General features: G+C 37.9%; 1 protein-coding gene and 1 pseudogene across 8 annotated transcripts in view; both read right to left on the reverse strand.

The window, feature by feature from the left end:
- The window catches only part of RALYL (RALY RNA binding protein like), a 704475-nt gene that overhangs the window by 331921 nt on the left and 354538 nt on the right, over window positions 1–18016 (reverse strand). The window lies entirely within an intron of this gene.
- On the reverse strand, window positions 2555–14695 carry LOC128312862 (glutamine synthetase-like; annotated as a pseudogene).

Here is an 18016-nt window from a genome sequence, read left to right on the forward strand (position 1 = left end):
CTGACCTCTTACCAATGGAACTGATTTATATTTTCCTAGATTTTCACATCTCTGAAACCAGAGATCAGAGTGATAAAAATGTGATAAATAAAATGATCTTGAAATGGAATCGAAATATCTTAGGCACTGTTAAAAAACATATTAACATTTCAAACATAAGAAGATCTCAAGATTTTAGTTAAATTGTGGAAGTTTTTCTTTGAATGTTAAAATAGCTGTGCACATACAAATTAGTATACGTTTTAGCCTTTCTACCCCTCATCAAAACCCACGCACTCTAACTGCAGGCTGACTTCTTTTTTCTGGCAAATTGGGGCTTCCCTTTACCACTTGCCATCCGTTCCTCTGTCACTCTTAATTCCAGACTTCACTCTATCTGGCAGGCTGCTTGAGAGCTGCCACGGGTTTCATCTTAAAAGCCTGACATTTAGCCTTTTCTTCTCAGCTTCAGTCAATCAACTATTTGAACTTTGTGAATGTACCTTGCAAAATAGGTGGATAGTGTCAACCTGACTAAAAACTGTGAGACTGACTGTTTCCTTCCCTCGAGAAGTGTGTAATTATGCCAAATGCAACTGTTGGCTTGCTTGTCTGATGGCCTTTCCATCATGCGCTCTCCTCAGAAAGACCTGAACACTGTCAGATAACAGCTGTGTGAAGCGGTCGGTGTCACCTCTGGGAAAACACCTGTCAGCTTCCATGTACAGTCAAAAGTTCAGTGAACAAGAAGACAGTCAAGGAGGTGGAATTACAAAAAGAAAAACAGATGCTGGTAGACCAGAAATCAGATTGGCCAGGAGTTCTGCCAATGACCAAAAGTCGTCATGTTCTAGAACGGTATAAAAATCTGACTGAGATTTACAAATTCAAGTGCCTTCAGGAGCCAGGCAGGTAAAACGTATTTGTATTATTACTGCTACTAGTACTGTGAAAATCGTTGCTGGCTTGCTATATGCCAGGTATTATGTTAGGCAATATACAATATATTCATTTAACCTTCACACAAATGTTATGAAGGAGACACCATGATTCTCTACATTTTACAGATAAATAAACTAAAGCACTGAGTAATGTGCCCAAGGTCACACAGTAAACAAATGCGGGATTCAATTTCGAGCTGTCTACTACCAGAGACAGTGGCCTTAATCTCAAGCCATACTGCTCTTGGGAGTGGGGACACCTATGTAACCTGGAGAGCAAATGTATTACCTGAAGGCATTCAATTCTGATTACAAGAAGCAAATGCATCTGCAGTCCAATTCAGCTACTGATTTATCTACCATCACAGGCAAAATACAAGTTGGCACAATTTTTTCTAAATTCCAGCCATGTGTTCTCATATAATTTCAAATAAACATAAACATCTAGCTGTGCAACTAAATTTTACTGACAGTAATCAAAATGCATGCTTTAAAAAGTATTTCCTATAGTTATAACTACTTTACAGTATTCCTTAATCTTTAAATTCATTTCGTGTTTTTTGTATAGTTCTCAGGTAAAGAAAAAATTAACAAAGATTTTATGGCTTACGTAAATAAAGTTTCTCTCTTCTTCAGTCTAAAATGAAAGTTTTAATGAGTCTTTTTTTCAAACCAACAAATAAATGATCGAAGAAAAAATATACTGATTGTTGCTGATGGTATGTTATTTTATGATCAAATCTATGCCTGTGACACTTTACTTTTAATATTAACTATTGGATAAACTATTATGAAATATTCTTTTTTTATAATTAAGGCAGGGTGTGATAGGATAATCATTTACTTTGCATCCAGTATTTTGATTTCCAAAACCTGTAGTCATCAAAGTTGAAGCTGCCTTCAGTTACTTGCTGTCTCAGAAGCAAGGTTGCTGACATAACTTCTCGTAATTTTTTTATTCACTTAATTTTCTAGTATGGACTCTTGGATATGCAAGAGAGAATTCTCACCCATCATCTTGACCTGATTAATAAATAAAGAAGGGAATGTTCAAGTCTGTGTGCATTATGGCACAAATTGATGTACCTGTGCGTTTAGACCCAGCTTCTGCTGTATCAGCAAGACAAATCCCCAAAGAATGATCCTTTATTGACTGAACCGTCCTCCCCCATCTTGTGAGGAAGAATACTTTCCATGCTGCATTAGACAATTATTGACCAGTACTAATGTCTAAAAATGTAAAGTAAATTGCCTCATGGAAAAATGTATTCTCAAACTAAACGAAAGCAAAAACAATTGTACCCCTTCTGGGATTCTATGGAAAGAAGCCAGCCTTTCAAACTATCTTTAGTTACATTTGAAAGGAGTTCAAATATTTTTTTAAATATTTATTTATTTATTTAATTTATTTGAGAGAGAGAGTGAGAGTAGGGGAGGGGCAGACAGAGATGGAGACACAGAATCTGAAGCAGGCTCCAAGCTCTGAGCTGTCAGCATAGAGCCTGATGCGGGGCTCAAACTCACCAATCATGGTGAGATATGACCTGAGCGGAAGTCAGACGCTTAACCGACTGAGCTGCCCAGGCATCCCCTTTTTAAAGGAGTTTTAAGGGGCACCTGGGCGGCTCAGTCGGTTAAGCGTCCGACTTCGGCTCAGGTCATGATCTTGCAGTTCGTGAGTTCAGGCCCCACATCTGGCTCTGTGCTGACAGCTCAGAGCCTGGAGCCTGTTTCAGATTCTGTGTCTCCATGTCTCTCTGGCCCTTCCCCTCTCGAGGTCTGTCTCTCTCACTCTCTGTCTCTCAAAAATAAAAATAAACATTAAAAAAAATTAAAAAAAATAAAGTTGTTTTAAAATGAACTTTTCGTGTTTCATATAAAGGCATATATTTCAAATACAATATTTTGTATTTATATTTGATTATAAACAAACAATAGACACCTGTATTTAATTCTGACTTATAAATAAGAAACAGACAGATGAGATTTCAATGGGAGATTCAGTAACAAAATAAATAGAAATACTTTGAATAGAAAAGACTTTTAATTTCAATTGTAAAACAAGAATATAATGTCATTATTATAAACCACAGTCAATTTTTTCTTTTTCATTCACAAATCTGAGGTTGAAGACCTCTACATTATGAAGGGAGTGAAATGAAAATTAAAAAAAAACCTGTTATGACTATTGTGATACTGGGTGAAAATGGCCAGAATTTTCTTCATTCCTGAAACTTTTATATGTCACATAAATAAGGGTTCAATTACGGACACAAAAGAGAAGAATATGATGAGAATTCTTTTTTTAAATTTTTTAATGTTTATTTATACTTGAGAGAGAGAGAGGGGGAGAGAGAGAGAGAATAGGGGAGGGGCAGACAGAGAGAGAGACACAGAATCCAAAGCAGGCTGAACTGTCAGCACAGAGCCCAACACAGGGCTTGAACTCACAAACAGCGAGATCATGACCTCAGTCGAGGTCTGATGCTTAAGGGACTGAGCCACCCAGGTGGCCCCATGATTAGAATTCTTAATCAACTTTAGTCTGATGACAAAACAATGGAGACAAACCCAAAAATTTAGATTTGATGATGGTTTAAAAATGCAAGATAAAGCATCACTTAGTCCCATTTTCAGCCATGACAGAGTTACTAAAATCACCTTGCCCTAAAACCTGAACAATGTATGTGAAACAAACACGTTCAGACATTTAACAGCAGAAAACACAGGACAGAATACCCAGAAAAGGAAATGTGAAGTGAACTGGCTTTCTGCCAGGAGGCACTTGCTAGATCATTGCATAGGAAAGGTAGGCAAAGGATGCAGCTGAGCAGAGAGAGCAGGCTTTTTGAGTTGAGGAGGCAGAGATGTATGTGGGAGAGAATGGAGGTGGTTGGGATATCTAAGCATTGGAGACAATGGAGCTTTGTGGAGAAAGACATCCAGAAGTCTGCAAAGGGGTTTGCATGAGGTTGTTGCCATTCTAATGGGTGTGTAGTAGTATTTCATTGTTGTTTCAACTTGCATTTCCCTGATGATCACATATGACTTTGGTGAAGTGTTCGTTAAGGTCTCTGGCCATTTTTTAATCAGGTTGTTTGTTTTCAGCATGGACTTCAAAAGAGAGATTACAAACAAGCTAAAGATTTAAAGGAAAACATGAATATAATGAAGGGGAAATGAAAGGTATATTAAAAAGCCAAAGTGAACTTCTTTGGATTAAAAACCACAGTATCAGAAGTGAAGAACTTAATGGATGGAATTAATAGCTGACTGGAGACTACCTCCAAATTGATCAAGGAAGACACAGCAGTATCAAATAGCCAAATTGAATCACAGAGAAAAATAAATGGAAAAAAAAATTACAAGTACTTCAGAAACCTGATAAAAAATATCAAGATGTTTAAAATACATAAATTGGTGTTTAAGACAGAAGGGGAAAGCAGAAAGTATATTTGAAAAATATTCTAAATTTAATGGAACCAATAAACCTGTCAAAATCCTAAGCCAGATAAATTAAAAGATAGCCATACCAAAGCATATCCTAATCAAACTGCTGAAAACCAATGAAAAAGAGAAACTCTTAAAAGCAACTTGATGAAACAAGACTTTTTGTTTTATTTGCACATAGGAGCAAAGATCATCATAGCCTTTTCATCAGAAAATGTAATTAGAAATCAATGGAATGACATTTTGAAAGAGCAGTAAAAAACCTGTCAAGCTAAAAATTCTATATCCAGCAAAACTGTCCTTCAAGAATAAAGACAAAGTATTCAGACAACCAGCAGCCAAGAGATTGATTGCCAGCATATTTGTATGATGATTTTCAGTAGAAAGAAAAGGTCACCAGAAGGAAACCTGGGTCTACATATGGAAACAAAGAACACTGGAAATGGTAAATATGTGGATAAATACAAGATATTTGCCAATTTTTAAATTTCTTAATTGTGCGAAGCAAAACGTTTAAAACAAAAATATTACTAATATATAATGAGTTAATAATATATGTAAAGTGCAACATTAAAAAATAGCTAAATAAGGACAATAAGCGACATAGTGAAATTTGAAGGTAGATTTTTGGTGGTCCTACAAAGATAGGTTATATGTTAAGTGTTGGTCCTGCTTTGTCGCAGAAGTCCTGTTTTATGCCTTTCATACTGATATAATTATTGACGAGAACACTTTCACTCTCAAAGGAGCCCTAATTTTTAGAGAATATATTATATGATATCTCTAATGAAGTGAGACAATGTGCCAATATTTATGCCACAAATACTGGTTTAGAGCAATAGGTAAATCTGATGCCTGAGAATCTTCTAGGGAGCCTGTTAAAAATAGAGCTGTCTCCCCTCCCTCGACACTCTCCCCAATCCTAGTAAATCTGGGGCAGGACTTAGGCCTTTAAAAATTTAACATATTATTTGAAACAACTCAAATTTTGAGAATCCTCTATTGTAAAAAAAAAAAAAACTTTCAATTATTAAACCAATAGCAAACACCAATGTAAACATCTTGTGCAGAAATTAACACACTTTACCGCTACAAGGCTTTCAAGGGATCCTTATGGCCTAAGTTTTTCTTTCTAATATACTGTGTAGCCCAGAAAGATCTTGGAAGGCCTTTTTAACTAAACCACTAACATGCCTCTCAGTCCTATGGAAGTCATGAAGAAAAAAGTGAGGGCAAGTAATACTGTAGTTCATTTCTTATGCTGATAATTTGAATTACTCTAAGATGTGATTATGTCCATATTCAGTGAAAATGAAGAATGGAAAGAAGTTGTTCTGTGAGACGGGAGAAATTTAAAAAGGAACTGTAAATAAGACAATCATATTCAGATATATGAACACAGTCACTTTGAAAAACCTAACATAATCACAGACTTAAGAGTATGTTGGTTGTGTAAAACAGCATTAACTCTCTTATTTTGTTTTATTTTATTTTGTTTTATTTTACTTTACTTTTAAAAAATGTTTAATATATCAAAAGGCCTGCTTTAACGACATGCTAGTGCCACCTTAAAATAATCCCAATAACCCATCAGGAACATGCTCAAGTTGACCAGCCAACTCTTATTTCTAAACTTCTGTGTGTTTGCGTGTGTCTTTTAAATTGAAGCCAAGGGGCTCAGGTGATTGCTCCTTCCACATTGTGCATCCTCAGGTTACCCAAGTGGTGTCCATCTGTTCCCAAGAGTGGGCAGGGCACAGAAGCCCTGCAGTGGTGGTGAGGGAACAACAGACAGCCCCAGATAGCCAACTTTTTCAAGCACACCTCCCTCACCCCTGCTCAAAAGGAGATCCTTATTTCTAACCAGAGTATTCACTTCAAATTTTGGCTCCCAATGACCAGAATGTTTTTCCTACTTTAGGAAAACAAAACAAAACAAATAAACACACATATCTACACACACACACACACACACACACACACACACATATATACTTTTTTTACATTTAAATATAAAAATACTAATCTGCTTTGTGTTATAAATGGAGGACCAAGCAATAAGAACTTTTTCTTCTAAGGTAGGTCAATCCATCCTTCTGCTGAGCTTGTCTTCAGGTGAGGGCATTTAGTCCCGGGTAAGGGAAGCACTGTACCAGGAGGACAGGGGAATTTTCCTGCTTGGTTCTCTCCTAAGTCTCACTTTCAATAGAAAGCTGGTTATAACTTTATATGAAATGGAACTTCCCACCAAGAGAGGAAATCCTAACCTAATCCCAGAGTAAGTAACCCATCCCCCACTCCAGAACTCAGCTACCTCAAAGAAAAAGCTCTCCCCCTCCCTTCACAAATACTATGCTCTGTCCAGATAGCTATGCCTATTGGACAAACACACCTGATTAAAAGGAAACAGTGGTTATATCTCCCCATCCCCTCCCCACTAATGTACTAGACAGCTTCAGTAACAGGGAAAAAAGGGGGGGATGTAAAAAGATTAAGAACTTGACCCTTCTATCCTGATCAAAAGAAAGCAAGAGATGTTAACTGGGCATGAGGAATAAAAAAAGACCTTGATATTCTGACCCTTGAGTTACAGCTATTAGGACAGTCAAGAGAGGGCCAAACACGGAGGCAGGATGGAGAATTAGGGGTTTGATGGCTGCAAGTCTAGTCCACTAAGTTTTTGTACTGGAAGTGTTCATTGCCAGTTTCAACGAGAAGACACATGCGGATGAGGGCTCCTGTCACCAAAAAGAGGTCACAGCTGGCAGAGGGGCGATGGTCTTCAAAGTAACCTTTCTCCTGGCCAACAGTCCAGGGAATGTGGATGCTAGCACCTCGGTTGGCCACGCTGGCAGAAAAGTCATCAATGTTGGAGGTTTTGTGGAATCCTGTTAGGCGCTGGGCATTATCCAGGCCCCCCTTGGGATCATAGGCTTAGATGTGGTACTGGTGCCGCTTGCTCAGTTTCTCGATGGACCCCTCAATGTACTTCAGACCATTCTCCTCTCGCATGGCCTTGGTGCTGAAGTTGGTGTGGCAGCCGGCACCATTGCAATTCCCAGGAATGCGCTTAAGATCGAAGGTTGCTATCACTCCAAAGTCTTCACATACACGATGCAAGATGAAACAGGCCATCCAGAGACGATCTCCCACGTCGGTTCCTTCACAGTGTCCTATCTTGAATCCCACTGGGCAGGCATGACCTCAGCATTTGTCCCACCAATCTTGATGCTGGTGTATAAGCAGGCCTGGTAGTGAGCCTCCACAATGTCCCATGCCACAGTAGTGTATGGACCTTGGGGCCCAGGGAAGCCGTTGGAAGCCCAACCAAAAGGGGGCCCACCTGTGCCTATGAGAGTATATTCCTGCTCCATTCCAAACCAGGTGTGCTGATTGCTCACCATGTCCAGTATCTGTTTACAGGTATGCCTTAAATTGGGTCTCTGCAGGCTTTTGGTTGTACTTGAAGACTTCACAGAACACCAGCTGTTTGGGGTCCTTGCAGAAAGGGTCCCGAAATGCGGCAGCAGGGACAAGATACACGTCAGTGTTGGAGCCTTCAAACTGAAAAGTACTAAAGCCATCAAAATTCCACTGAGGCAACTCTTCTATATACTTGGGTTCACTTTCCAAGGTCCGGGTCTTGTAGCGCAGGCCTTCTCCAGCACCATCAATCCAAATGTACATAGCTTGGACTTTCTCGCCCTGAGGCAGGGACATGTACACCGGCTTGATGCCTTTGTTCATGTGGAGACTTGCAGAGGTGGCCATGGTGGAAGCTGTTCTGGGCTGCGAGCAGGCAGCAGGGCGGGTGGGCTGCGAGAGTGAGGTGTGGCGAGAAGAGGAGGCTGGGTGTACTGCTTAGATGCTCCGCTCTTCTCCCATTCTCAGCTCTCTCTTATTTTATTTATTTTTTTACTTTTTTTAACGTTTATTCATTTTTTTGAGAAACAGAATGAGTGGGGGAGGGGCAGAGAGAGAGAGAGGGAGACACAGAATCTGAAATAGGCTCCAGGCTCTGAGCTGTCAGCACAGAGCCCAATACAGAGCTTGAACCCACAAACTGTTAGATCATGGCCTGAGCCAAAGTCAGATGCTCAACCAACTGAGCCACCCAGGTGCCCCATTAACTCTCTTCTTGTAAAGAGATGGGGAAACTGAGGCCTAGTGAGTTTCAATAATTTAAATAACTCATCCAAAAAATAATAATTCTTGGTGCTAGAAAAAAATTATTTTGTTGCCTGGCTCTTATTTCAGTTTTTTTTTTCAACGTTTATTCATTTATTTTGAGAGAGAGTGACCGCTGAGTGGGGTAGCAACAGAGAGAGAGGGAGAGAGAATCCCAAGCAGCCTCCATGCTGCCAGCACAGAGCCTGACCTGGGGCTCTATCTCATGAACCAGGAGATCATGACTTAAGTTGAAATCAAGAGCTGGATGCTTAATCAACTGAGCTACCCAGGCACCCCTCAGTTTATTTTTAATCCCATATTACCCAGTAAAGTTTGGATTCTTTACTCTCAAGATGTACTGTCCAAGTCTGCCCCTTCAATAACTTGGATAATTGAACCTTAAAAGTCTGCGACCATCTGAAAAAAATCATATGAGTATGAAATCTCATTTAGTTACATTATTTCTGAATAGATATCCAGAGGGTCAAAATATGCTTTTATAGTACATGAATAAAATGGCTAGGGAAAGGAAAAGTGCCCACTGCTATATAATACATATGATGTACATGAAACCAAAAAGTAAATAGCTCTAACATACATAAAGAAATTTTTAAAATCTTTGGTTTTGCCATAGCTTTCTAAAATATTTAACCATTCACTGTTTAAATTCAGTTTCTAATTTGGGAACATATCTTACTCTTTGAGATTGTTTGTTTCTTTTGTAGTCCATACCCTGCCCCATCACTTTTTCATAGTGTAAATATTTTTGGGAGTTTGTCAGTTTTTTGTTCCAATGCAGCGAAATATCATCAGGACATAGTTTAAAAGTTCTCTTGTTGCAGAAGCACTTTCTCTGAAAAAGGTAAAGAATAAAGTGTATAGAATGAGAAAGTATGAAATTTTCTATGCAATTCAAGATCATCATTCTTTCTTCTAAAGACATCCAAATGGCCTACGGTCTAATGGCCTCTAGGAAAAAATACACACCATAATACTTCCATTATGGATGGATACTAGTAGCCAAATGGCTGAACTTTTGCTTGACCTAATTCAAACGAATTGGTTTTGTGTTCAACATATTAAAGCACAAGGCAATTAATCCCTTTCTTCTTAAGTTACTGGAGGGGGGGGATGGGATAAAGAAAAGAAGGAAACTAACAATTTTGTGCTGCTATATTTACTTTATACAAATTATTTTATTTAATCTTAATAATCCTTTGAGGTAAGTGGTAATACCACATTTTACAGATGAGGAAATTGAGGCAGCTCAGAATGGTTATGTAAATCGTTCAACATTCAGTATGAGTAAATAGCAAAGTTAAACTTTGAATCCAAATTAATGTGACTCTTAATCATTTCAGTGCACAATCTGGAAATAAGGCCTACTCAATAGTAACTTCAGGAAAATTCAGTAATTTGTCCTTAGAAGTAGCTGTGATATTTTCTAAGTATTTTCTGGGTATTAAAAAAAAACCACCTAGTCATAATCACTGCATGGTTTGTGTCAATGGAGCCCAAAATACCTGCTCCTGCAAATCACTTTACCTTCCAGAACTTCCTGAATCTGCCCAAACTTGATCTCTTTTATAGCATTTGCATTTCCTGACAGATTACTGCTGCCTATGCCCAACCTTCTGGCTGAGTCAGACAATGCCCATTTCATGCTGGGAAGCTCAGGCTGCCTGTAGACATGATACCTATGGTTAGAATTCAGTCTCTAGCAACGTCCCATAGCAAACCAGAGATGTTTATTAAAAGGAGAGTAATTATTTTTAGAAGATGGAACACATATATAGTCCAAAACCTAGAGGTCCACTTGCTAAAGTTCCATTCAGCAATCCTCTTTGCCATGGACACTTGAAGTATCATTATTGGATCTGCTACATCATGAGTTCTCTGTGGCAGGGAAATTTAAACTGCACCCTGAACTTGCTGTGGAGCCTTCTCTTTTTCTGGTCCCCACTCAACACTAGCAGCCTGTCACTTTGTAAATGGGTCAAAATTACACAAATGTGGTGTATGTAAATGGTCCACACCCTTTTGAAGAGGGAGTAGAGGGAGATTTCTGATGGGTACTTTCACCAGTGGTGAAAAAGAACCTTATTTCTTCCTCAAGGGGACTTGGCCTCCCCTTTAATCAAGGAACTCTGGATCTGTGAATTGACATAGGTCTGGAAATGGAGTGAGAAGTCATTGCTCACCATTGTGGAGACTTGAGTCAGGTTTATGGCTACCAGACCTAGAGCTTTTTCGGTTGCACAGACCAAGTGATATTCTCCTAGTCTGCCCATTTATTTTGCTAGGGACATGATAATCAATTACTACCTCCAAAGATCTTCAGGGGCGAAGGTATTCTGATGGCCTGTGGGTCTCTGCTGCCCTTTAAAATAGATGTTTCTACCTGTCTTTGGCAATCAAATGCTGCCACAGGATCCTGCTACTCTGAGATCCTATAATGCCCACTGAGATCAGGGTACCCATTTTAACAGTAGTGTGCTAGGTTGCATAATGTCTTCCCTTCCTCCCTGCAAAGATGTCCACATCTTAATATCAGAAATCTGTGAATATATTACATTACATAGTAAAATAGACCTTGTAGATATAGTTAAGGATCTTGAGATGGACAGATTATCCTGGATTGTCTGGGTAGGTCCAATGTAATCATAAGGGTCTTTTTAAGACATAGACAGGAGGTCAGAGGAAAGAGATACTACACTGTGTGTTGAATATAAAGAAAGGGACCATGAGCTGTCTCTAGAAGCTGAAAGAGACAAGAAGTAGATTTTCTTCTGGAAAAAGGAAGCAGCCCTGTGAACATCCTGGGTTTAGCCCTGTGAGACTTATTTCAGACTTCTGACTTCCAGAAATACAGTAGAATAAATTTATGTTGTTTTAAATTACTAAATCTCTGACAATTTGTTATAGCAGCAATGGTAAACTAATACAGATATCACTCTATAAAATAGTGCTTCTCAACCAGGATTAATTTTGTTCCCTCTAGGGAACAATCAGCAATATCTGGAGGCATTTTTGATTGTCATGATTCAGGGGAGGGTAATACTGGCATCTGGAATTCACAGAAAAGTCCCTCAAAACAAAGAATTATCCTCTCCAAAATGTCAATAGTACTAGATTAAAAATTCCTGCCCTGCATCATGCATGACTGTGAAAGGCAAGTAACCACTAAGTTTTTCAAGAATGTAGGTGTTCCCTCACTAATATATTTTTCAATGCCTCACTGAGGGCAATGTCTTTCAGACCTTCTCATGAAGCATAGTTGCACACAATAAATCCAGTCCAATGTTTCTTCTTCTTCTTTTTTTTAATGTTTATCTATTTCTGAGATAGAATGTGAGTGGGTTAGGGGCAGAGAGAGAGGGAGACACAGAATCTGAAGCAGGCTCCAGGCTCCGAGCTATCAGCACAGAACCCGACACAGGGCTCGAACTCATGAGCTGTGAGATCATGACCTGAACTAAAGTCGGACGCTCAACTGACTGAGCCACCCAGGCGCCCCCCAGTCCAACATTACTAAATCTCTAAGTCTTTGGTTTCCTTCCTCCATATCATACTGAAATAGCATGTCAGCTTCGTTAACTATAGGCTACTGTCATGGAGTCTAACTTTAAGCCAATGAACCACATAATCCTTCAGAACCATCTCCTACTGTACCAGCTAGTCCATTTAAAAACAGAATCTCCTTAATTGCTCCCATGACAAAAAAGAAATGCTATCATGTGATGTAATAGATATGTTACCTAACACCCTGTATCATATTGCATGTAACAAGTCAATGTTTTACACCTTGAAGTTATACAATGTTATATGTCAACTATATTTCAATAAAAATATTACAAGAAAAATTTAATTACCTCCCTAACCCTGAGTCTCCAGCAAATATACCCTTATCAATGAATTCAGCTAGATTTGGGTTTTTATTTCATTTGCCTTGGTCTAACATCCATAGACTCCTTTCCCATTCATTCCTTAGGTTTCAGTCAACATATTTGCAAAGACTTGGAATTCTTTCATGTGTAAGCTATTTCTTCCCGGGTAATTTTTATGTACCCATCCCTCTTGGAACATGATGAGATTCGATCTTAGTTACAGTTATAGGAAGTTTTGACATCCTCCTTCCACATGTTCACCCCAGATAAGGTTATCATAAGATTATCAAGCAGAAGGCTAGTCTCAGATACTGGAAGGAAAGCTACTTCTAATGGGATGGGAGTCTCAAAGTGATCTGGAGGCTCAAGAGTGTCAGTGTCATCAGCATTCAACAACACACGTACCCATCCCAATATTCAGAGTCCCATTCTTGATCAGTTAATGCCCTCCCTTTCATATGACAAATCTGCTGAGACTGAATTCAGTGAGCATTGTAATACAGATTTTTAGCAATATCAACCCTGCAGTTTCCAGAAATAAGATCTTAGTTTAGGGCTATATGGAACCTCTCTGATTCTCAGATAGTGATTTAAGTTGAGAGTTAACAGGTCTGAGCTTGTCATTTTCTCTTTGCTATTTCTCAAGTACACTCAAAAGAACCCATCCCACACCACAATCCTTGCAGTCATCCTCACAGTCAGATTGACCGCATGCAGTTCCACATGGGCTCCCAAGGCCCATCACAATCAACTACAGGCATTCACTCATGCATTAATTGCATACATATTTATTGAGATTTATTCTTTACTAGTTCTTTTTCTGGGAGTTGTTAAAGATTCTAACAACTTACCAGAATGTTTAATGTGTTCAATAAAAATTTGAGAACAGATTATTATTAAACAGATCTTTCTTCAACCCTTAATAATCTCTTATAATGCATTTGTATTTGTAACATTTATAAAATGTTTTTGTATATAGCCTAATCTTACTTAATCATAGGAAACTTCTTTAGAAACTATCAGGAGTTGGGGTGTCTAGGTGGCTCAGTCGACTAAGCATCTGACTCTTGATTTCAGCTCAGGTGATGACGTTGTGGTTGTGAGATTGAGCCCTGAATGTGGAGCCTGCTTAAGATTCTCTCTCTTTCCCTCTGCCCCTCCCCCTCTAAAAAAAAAAAAACAACAACAACAAGGAGAAAAAGAAACTAGCATGAGTTTAGTAAGACTAAATAATACTAAAATAAACATTTCCTGTTTTGATACTAGACATGGTACATAAGTTAAATGATACTGATCTTACAATTCTTTATTTTGGCAAGGAATTTCATAAACTTTCCTATGCCAGCCACATAGGCAACTTAGAGAAATTTGGCTATATAAACTTACAGGTTGGTGGATTTACAAGTCTTTGAAATTCTGCACTCAAGCAGTATTAATTATTTTATCATCATCTACATATATAGTTTATATAGGCCTGGAGAGAGATCTTCTAGGATATAACTTAACACTGTCCCATTCATTAGTCACCAGAAGGTAGGTGGCTGGAGTCTGGGAGAGGTTGCTAATAGAAAATAGAATAAAAATTTTAAAAGACATTTTTAAAGAGAGATCATAGAACAAAACTAACAAAATGAACATCAGCAGTGATAAAATATAAAGCCTTGATTTTACATTCAGATAAGTAAATTGCATTAACACAGTATGAAAGAGCACTTGCCTAATTGTATTTTATATGAAAAACACTTTAATATTTTTTGATTGAAAAATCATTACAATGTAAAATAAAAGCACTCCTAAGTAAGACATCCATTAAACTTGGATTGCATTAATATAAATGTGATAAATCACAGGTTGAAAGGTTTAGGTCCTAGGAACACCTTCCCTTCTAAGTTCAGACAATAATTGAAAAAGTCTATATATTTAAAGTCCTCACTGTTTACAAAAGTAACCAAAAATTTGAGGAGAAACCAGGCAAGGACAAGAAGGGAAACAATAAAAGGTTTAAAAACCATTCAAGAGAAAAATGTCAAAGGGCTTGGACTATTAGCAGAGAAAAACAAACAAACAAACAAACAAACAAACAAAAACAGCTGGGAGAATGACAGCAGTGTTCATCCATTTGGATGGACATTAAATGGATAAAGTGTTAGGCTTCTCTAAAGATGCAGATGGTGAGCTTAGGACTGTAGTAAACATCACAAAAATACAGAATTAAGTTTAGTCCAAAGATATATTCCACAATAATAATAGTCACTCTTGAAAGTGTTCAAAAGAAGCCAAATTACCATTTGTAACAGATACTATAAAGGGGCATTTGTATTTGTATAATGGGTATAAGATTGGGCTGTGGATATCTATGGCCTCTTGCTTTCTAAGATTCATTATTCTGAGTACATAGAGCACCTGCTAAAAGGAGATTTATAGCAAGAGATGATAGAGAAAGGCAGAACTACTTAACTTATATCTTTGGACCACTGTTTTCATCAAATATATTGACCTTAAGGCTGGAATTGATAGAACAAACATGGTTAGAAGACTTAAATCTGACAGAGGTAAGACAACTGTAAAATAATGCCCAGTCACCTGAAATTAGTTTATGTAATGACATTTTTTCTTTTTGTTCCATATAGATATATCTTCAACTTTCCCAGGAAAATTTTCAAAAACACTTGTACATACAGGTCAAAATCTAGGAACTTCTGAATTCATACTTAAATCTTTTTATATTGTTAAACTTATGGCCTTCAACATAAAAATAAAAAACAAGCAATTAACATAACATTTGGCAAAATCTATAGTAAAGTATATCTCCCAAATATATATAGAATCATGCTATTAAAATAAGCAACAGATTTATAATATCATAAGCCTTGAAAATGAAATAATAGAGAAGCATCCCTTTAAATTATTATCTTTAACCACAGTTTGAGGAAAAGCTTTATTTCTAGCAAAGCAATTTCCTGTACATAAAAACAACACAGAAAAGATCTAAGTTCACCACAACATATTGACCGCTGGGAATTAGGAGAAAAAAAAACTACTCAATTTAATCACTCAGGTTTTGCTTACACTAAATGCTTTAAATCTGTCCCAAACTACTGGTGTTTCTAAGATAAAGCACAGAGTTTTCCCTTAGGTTCCTCTGCACAAAATTGTTCCAAGAAAGTTGGATTAAATACAGAAAGAGTATACTCATCCATAAGCTTAACTATTTAAAAGATATCAAATTAAATGCATAATTATATTAATCATATGTAATTATTTTTCATTTCTAATATCCATTTCTATGAGATTATACTTAAGTTTTACATTTTAAGTCACTCAAGTTTGTTAATAACTGTGTGGGGTTGCTAGATAAAGTTGCTGTCATAATTATGATAACAATGGAGCAAGGAAAGCTTTCTGTTTATCCACTAGGCCCCATCCTTACCCCCAAATCCTTCCATGTGGTTAGGTGATCTATTGCAAATTTGTGGGTCAATAGATATGTTCAACATTCTTAGGTTTTCTCCAATAAAGACATCTCTTCTTGTCCTTTTTTTTTAAGTTTATTTGTTTGAGAGAGAGAGAGAGAGATGTATGTGCCTACATGAGTAGGGGAGGGGCAGAAAGAAAGTCCTGAGCGGGCTCCACTCTGTCAGTGCAGAGCCTGACACGGGGCTTGAAGCCACAAACCCTAAGATCATGACCTAAGCTGAAATCAAGAGTTGGAAGCTTAACAAACTGAGCCACCCAGATGCCCCTTCTTGTCTGTTTTTTGAGATATACATCTCCTGAAGTGGACTAGTGCCAAAACATGATGTGACCTTGACACAATTCTGCCAGAGGAATTTCCTATCCTTTTGGGACTGTGGCCTTGGAGAAACTGACTAAGTAGCTGGAAGGAGCAGAAACTCAGACGTGAGAATGCAGACTGACTCAGATCATTCACCATTAAACCATGATTCCCATTTTATAGCTGAGGAAATTGAGGCGTATATGAGGAAACTGTGATCATCTATTGTTACATCACATTGGCATGCATAGTCTATTTCCTAGAACCTCTTTTATGAGTTAAATGTAGTCTGTTAACTAGCCAAGTAAACCTTAGAAGACTTGTATCTAGAATATTAACAATCACATAGAATAAGCTACCATTTTTTAAGATTTTACTTTTAAGTAATCTCTACATACAACATGGGGCTTGAACCTACAGCCCTGAGATCAAGAGTCGCTTGCTCTTCTGACTCAGCCAGCCAAGCACATCACAGGCTACCATTTGAAAAGAAAATTTGAACTAGTCCATGAAAAATTTAGGATCATTTTTCAGATGTGCTCAAAGTAAACTTTCCAATGTATATTCAGAGATTCCAGCTACAAATATGACAAATTATCTTTTGCAGACAAGTCATCTGATAACTTACACTTCTAAAAATAGGAATTTTTTTGTTTTCTTTTTCCTATTAACGATGACTGATGAAAATATTTGCTTCTGCTCCAGAAGCCAAACAATAAGAAACCCCAAATTACCAGACAAGCTGTAAAAATATAGTGAAAACAATGTTCATCATGAATTCATAGTTTTATAATTTTGAAGATGTAAGTGATTATTAAATATTAAATGGCACTGATAGTAACATTGATGCTAAACATTCGCCTCTACTGTCAATGTAGAAGAAATTTAAGTAACTCTAACACAACCCTCTGACTCTTGAAATTAAATCTTCCTGTGTGATATTTCTGTCCTACTCAGGATAATTGAATTTTTACCTGCTGCTCTTGGGGGCATTTGTTTGATTGTTCGTTTGTTTGTTTTTCTTGTGAGCCTGTTTTCTTTTTTGTTTTTCTTTTTTTTTTATTTAAAAACAAAATCTTTTTTTTAACATTTATTCATTTTTAAGAGTGAAAGAGACAGAGCGTGAGTAGGGGGGTGGGGGCAGAAAGAGAGGGAGACAGAATCTGAAGCAGGCTCCAGGCTCTGAGCTGTCAACACAGAGCCTGATGCAGGGCTCAAACCTATGGACTGCGAAATCATGACTTGAGCTGAAGTCAGACGCTTAACCGACTGAGCCATGCAGGTGACCTGAGCCTATTTTCTTATGAGAGAATCAAGTCAAGATGCTATAGAAATAATCTGCACTTTCTGTTCCCATGTTCTAATAATGTACCAGCTGGCAAGGTACTAGTCCCCTACTGAAGGCATTAGGAAGTTTCTTGGCTACAAGGTCGCTGTTATCCTGTCCTTAGAACCAGGAGAGATCCAGCTCCCCTGTGTAGTTCATCTGTTATAAATGCATCATCGGGTAGGTACTCCTAGGATTACCCACGGACCAGTGACTGCAATTCCATTCCAGAGGCTACACTTCTCAGTGCGCCAAACTCTTTCCAGGCAGGCATTCAGACTCTCACATCCCAAGGACTCTGCCATAAACCACAGGTTCCTGTTTTGCACATATGGTGATTAAGGCCTGTGGCCAAGGCTTCTCTGCAGGGTATCCCCAGTGTCTGGTCACCTCAAGAGATTAGCATAATGCTTCTCTAACTACAATGTGCACAAAAATTACCCAGAGATTTTATTAAAACACAGATTCTGATTCAGTAGGTATCTAT

This window comes from Acinonyx jubatus, chromosome F2, assembly GCF_027475565.1.
Source record: "Acinonyx jubatus isolate Ajub_Pintada_27869175 chromosome F2, VMU_Ajub_asm_v1.0, whole genome shotgun sequence".
Lineage (NCBI taxonomy): Eukaryota > Metazoa > Chordata > Mammalia > Carnivora > Felidae > Acinonyx > Acinonyx jubatus.